We start from the raw sequence: 9627 nt of genomic DNA, 5'->3' as shown, positions 1-9627 counted from the left end.
AACATATTTTCTCTCAGAATCTCAATCTTTTTTATCTTCCCTTCCCTTCTTTTCCATTCTTTTCTATTCTTTTTTTCCCTTCTTTCCCTTTTCCTTCCATCTCTTCCTCAGTAACTTATTCCTGCTTTTTATTTCCCATATATTTTTGTATATCTGTCTGTTGAGTTTGTTGTGGATGTTGCATATTTCAGTTCTTCTCTTGTCAGCTATTTTTTTCCTGATACTTTCATTTATATCCTTCTACTTCTCTCCTACTTTTTTTTCCCCTTCCCATTTATGGAACTTTTAAAAAACATTTTCTTTCATTTTTCAAACCTTGTTTCATTATTCCACAAAAGGCCTTGAAATTATATCTTACTAACTTTTGTAGAAATATCTTCAAAATTTCTTCAATTGATGGATAGTCTCATTTCATATTGTCTTCAATTAACTTGATACAAGATCTAAGTTGTAAAAAGAGGTTGCTTTTGATTTGCATCGTATTGTTACAATATAGGTCTACATAGAATATATATTTTAGTTATTAAATTCACAGATTTCCACAAGTTCTATTGCAAAATACTTTTCTTTGTGAAATTATAATTTTAACTAAAATATTGAAGGCCTTAATAGTACAAAATTAATTTTATCGTCCATAAGTATAGAAATGAGCACAGAAATAAATCCTCACATACATGGTCATACGGGCAGAGATTTATTCATAATTGCCAAAAACTGAAAACAGACCAAATGTTCAAAAACTAGAAAATGCATACATAAATTGTGTTGTATTGATATAATGAAATACTACTCAGCAATAAAAAATGACCTACTGATAGACATAAAAATATGGACGAATCTCAAAAACGTTATGTTGAATGAAAGAAGTCAGGCCCCAGAGAGTACACATTTCATAATTCCATTTATACAATCTTCTAGAAAATATAACTGTAATCAACACTTATTGAAAACAGGTTGTTTTCTGAGGCTTAATGTTTAGGAGGACATATTTAACAGTTACCTAGGAATAGGCACAAAGGAACTAGAAATGTTCTGTATCTTGATTGTTAGTGGTACACAGTATAAAATTTGTTAAACTTGTGAAAAAATACACTTAGGTGCATTTCATGATGTAAAAATGATCACTTTGTAAAGTTGGTATTAAAATATAAAAAACAAATAACAATAACAACAAAAAAAGAGAACCAACCGCTATGTAAAAAGGATTGATGGAGTAAATGACTCAAAACAGAGAGATCAAATAAAAGATCCTGGCCGTTATGTAGTTAAGAGTTGATGAAAGCTAGGAAAGAAAAGAGAGACAGTACAACTACTAGGTATCTGGCTTGCCTCACTAGGTATGTTGTGATGCTTTTTACCTGGAGAGCACAAAATAAAGAATAACTTTTCTAAAATACAAACATGATTATTTCTCTTCTCCATTTAAGAGTCCTCAGTGATTCTCCACTCAAAGATAAAGTCTCAACTTTTTAATAAATTATAAAAAAAAACTTATTATCTCTCCAGACTCATTTCTTTCCATGTGTTTCATGCCTCACTCTACACCTGAACCATGCTGAACTACTTATCCAAATGTATTATACATATTTCCCTTGGAATTTTGGTACCATGCCTAGAAATATTTCTCATCCTTTTAACCAAAGCTAACTTGGTATTTTTTTAAAAAGTTACATCCTACAAGAAACAATTTCTAATACTCCAAAAATAGTTTAGATATCACTCCAACATAATTACAAATGGTCATGAATTTACCACTGGGTAAATTCAGTGTTAGTACAGTGTTAGTAAATACAGTTAGTAAATACAGTGTTAGTACAATTGCAACTGGCAGTTTCCAGGTATACACAGGTATCTGAGATTCTTTTTTTTTTTTTTTTTTGGTGGGCAAATTATTTTGTTCTTAATTTCAAACTAAATTGTACATTATATAATAAGATTTCTGCCCAAAAAAACTGAAGGGAAATTTTAGCAAAAATTTTATTTACATATTTACGGACCTAATGCAGTTTGCAAAACCTGACTAAGAAGACTGTAAAGAAAAATATCAGACTTAAGCCCATCCAATTATTAGCTAAAGATCCTTTGGCCAGACTTCAAACTTTACAGACATACTCCATGCGACCACATGTCACAACCAGTGTTCTTTTCCTTGACGTGTTACAATGCTTTAGTGTTATTCTACCATAGTTTCCCTGTTCCATGGAATTGCATTCTCCCAATTTTAGTAGCATAAGGAGAGATACGGTGAAGGCAAAGGAAAGAGAGATGAAATGTATATTCTTCAATATTGGCAAACCAATATTATCATAAGTAAAAAAAAAAACAATTCCAGAAACAGAGCAGAGATCATGTTTTAAAAAGTCCAGACCGGCCACTTAACTTCTGAGGACTGTAAATTAACCTCATCCATAAACCTGATAGGTGGTCTTAGTCCACAGACTGCATTTTGGTACAAATTTTCACCTGTGCCAAAGCACATGCAGCAGATGACTCTCCCTCTGGCGAAATCAATATTTAGCTGAATCTTTTAAAAATAATAATATAGTTGTATCTGAGAATAACAATAACACATTTGCACTGTAGTTATAACATACCTTTATAATGTAATATACTTTTATATTATATGATAATATTCACTTGATGGATATTTTAGCCTATTAGTTTTGTTCTTCAATAATGCCTGGAAAATTTTAAACATATTAATAAGTAGAAATATTTAAATGTTATCAAATATTAGAAAACATGTATTTGATTATGGAAATATAAATTAAAACACCACAAATATATTATATAAGAGATACACATTTATAGTATATAAAAGTATTAGGAATTCCTTCCTCCTCATCTTCTTTTATCCTGAGAGAAGAGATAGTGAGCTTGAGCTTTAATTTTTAACAAGTTAAAAAAGAAATCTTTTTACATATCTTACTAGATTAAAATTTTGATTGTTAAATGTCTATTACAATGGAATCAGCAGTCATTGATCCAACCCCAACTCCAAAACTGGAATATCACAATGATAGTTCCAAGGCAGAAATCTGATATAATTCTTTGCAACACAATTTTACAGGCGTGACACCATGAAGATACTCCACATTTCCCACACTGAATTTGGGATGATGGTTGACAGTGAGATTTTGTAAAATGATTTTCATGTTTCTGTTTTATCCTCATTGTTTAACAAATTCCCACTGGGGATGCTAAAGAGCTATAAACTGTGGGGAGTTTGGGGACATCTTCCCAAGCTTCTGAGGATTTCGTTGTGTTCTGAAACTGTTTGCTGAATTATTTCTCCTTCTCTTCAACTTAATTCCATACTTTTCAGTTCTGGATGCCCATTTTAAGTCTTCTGAAAGCATGCCTGCTTCTTCTGGGTTTAGGACTCCGTCTCTAGCATCATGATGTTCTGATGGTTGCCACCGAACTGCTTCCCCTACATTGTAGTTCCTGGAGTTTCTTCTTAAGGTGTCTGCTAGTTTTCTTATAGAAATAAAGATCCTTTTCCAACTGCTAGATTTTATCTTCATATGTTTTTATTTTTTTTTTATTTTTTTTTTATTTTTATTTTTTTTTTTTTATTTTTTTTTTTTTTGAGACAGAGTCTCGCTTTGTTGCCCGGGCTAGAGTGAGTGCCGTGGCATCAGCCTAGCTCACAGCAACCTCAAACTCCTGGGCTTAAGCGATCCTACTGCCTCAGCCTCCCGAGTAGCTGGGACTACAGGCATGCGCCACCATGCCCGGCTAATTTTTTTTGTATATATATATTTTAGTTTGTCCATATAATTTCTTTCTATTTTTAGTAGAGACGGGGTCTCGCTCTTGCTCAGGCTGGTCTCGAACTCCTGACCTCGAGCGATCCACCCGCCTCGGCCTCCCAGAGTGCTAGGATTACAGGCGTGAGCCACCGCGCCCGGCCTTCATATGTTTTTAAAATTTCAATAATGCCTTCTCCATCGTGCTCTTTGAAGTGACGTAACAGCAACTGCATCTTTTGCTTACGTTCCTTTTGCTGGAGGATCAGTCTCAAGTCACGCTGCAATTTCAGATGTTCCAGGGCAGATTCCAACTCTCAAACCACATTATCTCATTTCAAAACCTTCATTTTCATTTCTTCATTATGTAACTGTTGTTTCCATTCACCTTCTCACACATTAACCACTTTATCGAAATATCTGAAAAGAATAGCTCTAATCTCAAGCGGACTCAGGAAAGGTAGTTTTTCCAAGACATTTGCTTCACTATGAGAGAGGTTTTGGAATGATGCTCTAAGCAAATTCTGGAAACTCTGAATACTTTCATTCTTGTATTTGATTGCAGCTTTCAGTGCTTCCTTCCTTTCTTCAAGGTGGAAAAGAACATGTTCTTCTTCAGGTGATAACACTACCATTTTTAAGTTTTTCGTCTATACTGTTTCTTCTTCCGTGGACCTGATCCTTTTCTTTCTCGAGGGCTTCAACTTGTTCTGAAATCTGCTCCTCAGCCATGCTGCCCTGAAGCTGCATGCTCTTTTTCAGATAACTCTTGGTCCAACAAGTTCAGGCAAGTTGGTATTTCAAACTATCTGTGCTTAAGGCCTGACTAGATCTCAATGTCTTATTTTTCAGGTGGCTATTCTCCTGTAACAGGACCTCCTTCTTAGAAACTATGGCCTCCCTCCTTTCTTTAAGTCTTCTTCCAGCTCAGAAAGATGTGTGCTCCGTTCACTGCATAGTTTCCTATTATGCTAATTGAGATGCTTAATGCATGTTAATGCGATACAGTTGGATATTCAATCAACTGTCAGTTATTAGCTATACTAACTTTTACCTTTTTTAATTTGCTTTATATATCTGAAGCACTAAACACCATGGGAATTTTAGAAAAACATACACCACATGTACTCACCGTTATATTGGAACAAATAGATCAACATCTATGTGCACATATGGAAATAACATTCATCAGAAATCAAGCAGGTCCCAAAACAATACATGTTGGCATGGATGTGGAGAGATAGGAACACTCATACACTGCTGGTGGGACTGCAAACTAGTGCAACCCCTGTGGAAAGCAATATGGAGATACCTTAAACAGATTCAAGTAGACCTACCATTTGATCCAGCAATCCTATTATTGGGCATCTATCCAAAAATCAAAAGACATTCTATGACAAAGATACCTGCACTCGAATGTTTATAGCAGCACAATTCACAATTGCAAAGATGTGGAAACAACCTAAATGCCCATCAATTCATGAGTGGATTAGTAAAATGTGATATATGTATACTATGGAGTATTACTCAGCTGTAAGAAATAACTGTAATAAAGTATCTCTTTTGTTCTCCTGGAGAGAGTTGGAACTCATTCTATTAAGTATCCCAAGAATGGAAAAATAAGCACCACATGTCCTCACCAGAAAACTGTTTTCCCTGATCATCACCTACGTGCACATTTGGGAATAATGCCAATTGGGTATTGGACAGAGGTGGGGAGTGGGGGGAGGGGATGGGTGCCATGCGCACTGTCTGGGGGATGGACACGCTTGAAGCTCTGATTCAGGGGGATAGGGGGGCATGGGCAATATATATAACCTAAACTTTGTACCCCCATAATAAGCTGAAATTAAAAAAAAAAAGAAAAGAAATCAAGCAGGTGGGAGAGCGGAGGAGGCGATAGGTAAATTCACACCTAACAGGTACAGTGCACACTATCTGGTGATGGGCACACTTATAACTGACTCAAATGGCACAAAAGCAATGTATGTAACCAAACATTTGAACCCCCATAATATTTTGAAATAACAAATTAAAAAAAAAAAGAAAAGCCAATTGAGGCTGATAAATAGCTTTGCTTTTATTTTCTTTCTTCTTCCTTTCCTTCAAAATATCTCTTTCTCTCTCTCTCTCTTTCTCTTTCTTGTATAGTTTTTCAAAATATGCTAGATAATTTTAGTTCCCAACTGGAATACTGAAGCTGCTTCTTTTCTATTCCCTTGTCTTTCTTTTTCAGAAGTAGATGCAGTGATGCTACTTCTGAAGAGGTAGAGGGGTTGGAGTCATCTTGCTGTGGTGGTTTATTTTGTTTCTCCTATTTCTTCTTTCCACTTCACTGAGAGAAATGATCAGCTATAGCTACAGGGTAGATGGAGGAAAAAGGGAAATTTTGATTTACATTTTTGTTGACCCTCAGTTGATTGTATTGTCTTTGCTGCCCCTACCACGTGTAAACCGTGTTTTTGTCATGAAAGCAACCATTTGCTTACATGCCAAATAACCATAGAGCATTACATATTGACATGTCAAAAGTTATGGGAAGCATGTGAAATTTTTTTATAGCCAGCAGTTATTTTTTTAAATGCATATTCTCATGGATTATGATGCTTTTATGTGTCCTTTCTAATCATGTAAAAATTGTTTCATATGACAAATCTAAGTAAAAAATGAAACTAAAGAGTCTGATAATCTTTTAGTGTTTTATTTGTTGCCAATGCACCATGTAAAGTGTAACTATTTATTTCTCAAATACAGAATATTATTAAAATGCTAAAATAATTTTCTAACTTATAAGGAAAAACTATCATAACACATCACTCAACATGTACTCACCAGCAAACTGGTTTCCCTGAGTGCACATTTTGGAATAACACCAACTGGGTATCGGACAGAGGTCGGGGCTGGGGGGAAGGGATGGGTGTATATCTACTTGATGAGTGCGATGCGCACTGCCTGGGGAATGGACACGCTTGAAGTTCTGACTGGGGGGGATGGGGTGGGGGGAGGGGAGGGGTGCACACCTACATGATGAGTGCGATGTGCACTGTCTAGGGAATGGACACAATTGAAGCTCAGACTCGGGGGGATGGGGAGGCATGGGCAATGTATATAGCCTGAACTTTTGTACCCCCATAATGAGCTGAAAAACAAAAAAAATAAAAAAGAATAAAGAAAGAAAATTACCAAAAATGCATGCAATTATAACAATTATGTAAAATAAATAAATAAATAAATAAAATCAACAGAATTTAAAAATGACTTGTTTTTATTTAGAAAGGAAATAATTTATGAACCTCAGTTTTATTTGGAACATTTTATTTTCTTCAGGAGGATATTCAAAGAGCCAATACTCACTTCTGTGGTCATATATTAGGGCTAAATAGTCCCCTTTTCTATTTTTATGTAACTTCTGCATTTTACCTGGCACTTCAAATTATACACTTCTACGTGGAACTGAATTAAAATAAGTGATTATTAATAAAAGATGCAATTATTCATATTGAGGTACTGCAATTTAAAACAAAACCTTCTGTATATTATAAAATACAATAATATGCCTTTTGTACCCAAAGAGGAAATTTCCTATACATACATGATTGTTAAAACTGCAAAAAGATACACAATTTAATGTAACTGAAAACTTTAAATGTTCTCTCAGAACTGTATATAGCCTGATAGTATGGATTCTAGACTGTAGTTTGAAAGAAAGCAATAGTGAAAATGAATTTTGTGCCAGCAGACACTTTAAAAACTAGATTTAGCAGCAGTCACATTAGCTTAGATAATGGGAGAATTTTTCTTCATTGAAAATGCTCTCTGTCGCTTAAGAAGAACTTACTGAGGCAGCCTGCCATCTAGCTTTTTCACAGAAAAACAGGCTTTCAGACTGCAGATGAGAGAGTCTGGAGCAGAGACAATTTTAACTTAGCCATTCCTAATTTATCTCAAGCATTTTCAATTCATCTTCACTGCTCTATGCACACAGGAACACCAGATTGCCATCCCTGGGGAACAGAATGCAACCCGGGATCTAGAGAGCTGTCACATTCCAAGAAATATTTAAATTGTGCTGATTTTCTTCTGGAGAACTGAGCCCAGGGAATGAAACTCTCCATCAAGTCATAGCTTTGCGGGCAATAGATCAGAGGATATTGCCTGTTTTCTAATGGATTATTGTTATCGGGCAGGTTTTCTCTGAAGGTACGTAGTTATTTTCTCAATTCATTACCCTCTCCTTTTTATCAGGTAATAATCTAATGAGCTGGGGATCCAAATCTGTAAAAAGAGAAAGATGTTAAATAGTCAGTATTGACTGAAGAATGACACTTTATTGCTGCATGTTTATAGGTGAAATAATCTGATTCCTTTACTAAAGATTAGTAGGATATAGTTTGAACTGCATTGTCAGCAAAAACAGGCAAAACCAAAACAAAACCACTGTGCTGCAGGCTGCATTATCATAAGTTCATATTAATTCTCTTGAGAATTTTCCTTTTGTAGCTGCAACATAAAGTGAAGGAAAATACATACTTTGGCAACTCTCCTAACCATATATATTTTTGAATCATTTTAAAATAATCATGATATTTTCTCCATATTTTATAAAATATAAACTTTGTTTTAAATGATGTTATTAATTTTGGTGTCATTGATATTTATGACTTATAAATATTTGAAAGATAAAAGTATTTTAAGAAACTTCTTAGAAGTCTTCTTGAGAATAAACTGTTGTACTTTACATTTCTTTATTTTTCAGTTTGAAAATATTTTACCAAAATTGACTGTCGCAATTTTAAACATACTATAAAAATTTATTATTTAACTTTATTCTGATAGTGAAAACCTTAGTACATTCTATGCAAGTACAAAAACTGTTTAGCAAAGTCAAATGTTAAAAGCTGAAAAACTTCTGAATATCAACTGAACCAACAAAAAAAAAAGAGAAAGTCTTATCCTAAACTCAAATTTATCTTATGATATTTATGATATATTAGAATAGGGAAAGGTGATTTCTGTGTCTGTTTCCTAAAAGTTAAAGAGGTGTGTGTGGAGGGGGAGGTAGTGTTCTGTATCAGAGAGTGAATGGGGATATAGGGTAGACAGTAAGTACATAGTAATCACAGTGAGCTTATGAAAGCTGAAGACATTTTTAAATGTGGTATTAGGGCTTTTGATGTTTTTATTAAATGTTTTATTTCTTCTTGTGTGATATGGTCAGTGAAACCTACCATGTTGTTCGTATTTTTTCATGTTAAAAATGACTACTAGAGTGGATTAGGATAGCAGGTATATTTGACCTGGAGCATGGTGTACCTGCTGTTGTATTTGGACTGGAACACAGAGTTTGTGTATCTATCACTGCATTAATCCAGGGCTTGGGAGAGGACATGGTGGCTGAGCTTCTCAAGAGCACTTCTTAAATGTGTTCCAATTTCTTGGAGCATGTAAGAGACTATTAGAAGAATAAAGGAAAGAGAAGAAGGATTGAGTCACCCAAATAGTAACTTTAAGTGTATTTCATCTTATCCTCAGAGGGACTGTAAAAGGAAAAGAGGAAAGAGTATAGAGTCCTCAAAGAGTACTTTTAAGTTCTTCTTTTCATGAACCTTACAAGAATTGAGGAACAGAGACTTAAATAAGGTTTCCCTATGGATTCCTCCATTTGGCAAGCTTTCCCTCCTTCGTGGAACCTTTTCTCTCCACTCCCTTAAAAAAAAAAAAAAAAAAAGTGAGATTTCTCCCAACCTGATTTCTCCCCCAGTAACTTACAGCTCTAATTTAAATCTACAGAAGTATACTCTCTGAAACTGCATACATTTCTGAATCTCTGAGTTTTACAATTCAGTGGCTTATGAATTCCAGAGGACATAGTGAT

General features: G+C 34.6%; 1 pseudogene; it reads right to left on the bottom strand.

Moving 5' to 3' along the window:
* Positions 1-2948: 2948 nt before the first annotated feature.
* Positions 2949-9141, bottom strand: LOC138397324 (kinesin-like protein KIF27; annotated as a pseudogene).
* Between the last annotated feature and the right edge of the window lie 486 nt (positions 9142-9627).

The sequence above is a fragment of the Eulemur rufifrons genome, chromosome 16 (genome assembly GCF_041146395.1).
Source record: "Eulemur rufifrons isolate Redbay chromosome 16, OSU_ERuf_1, whole genome shotgun sequence".
NCBI classification, from domain to species: domain Eukaryota; kingdom Metazoa; phylum Chordata; class Mammalia; order Primates; family Lemuridae; genus Eulemur; species Eulemur rufifrons.
The sequence above is the reverse complement of the archived record's forward strand: the minus strand, read 5'-3'. Positions and strand labels throughout refer to the sequence as shown.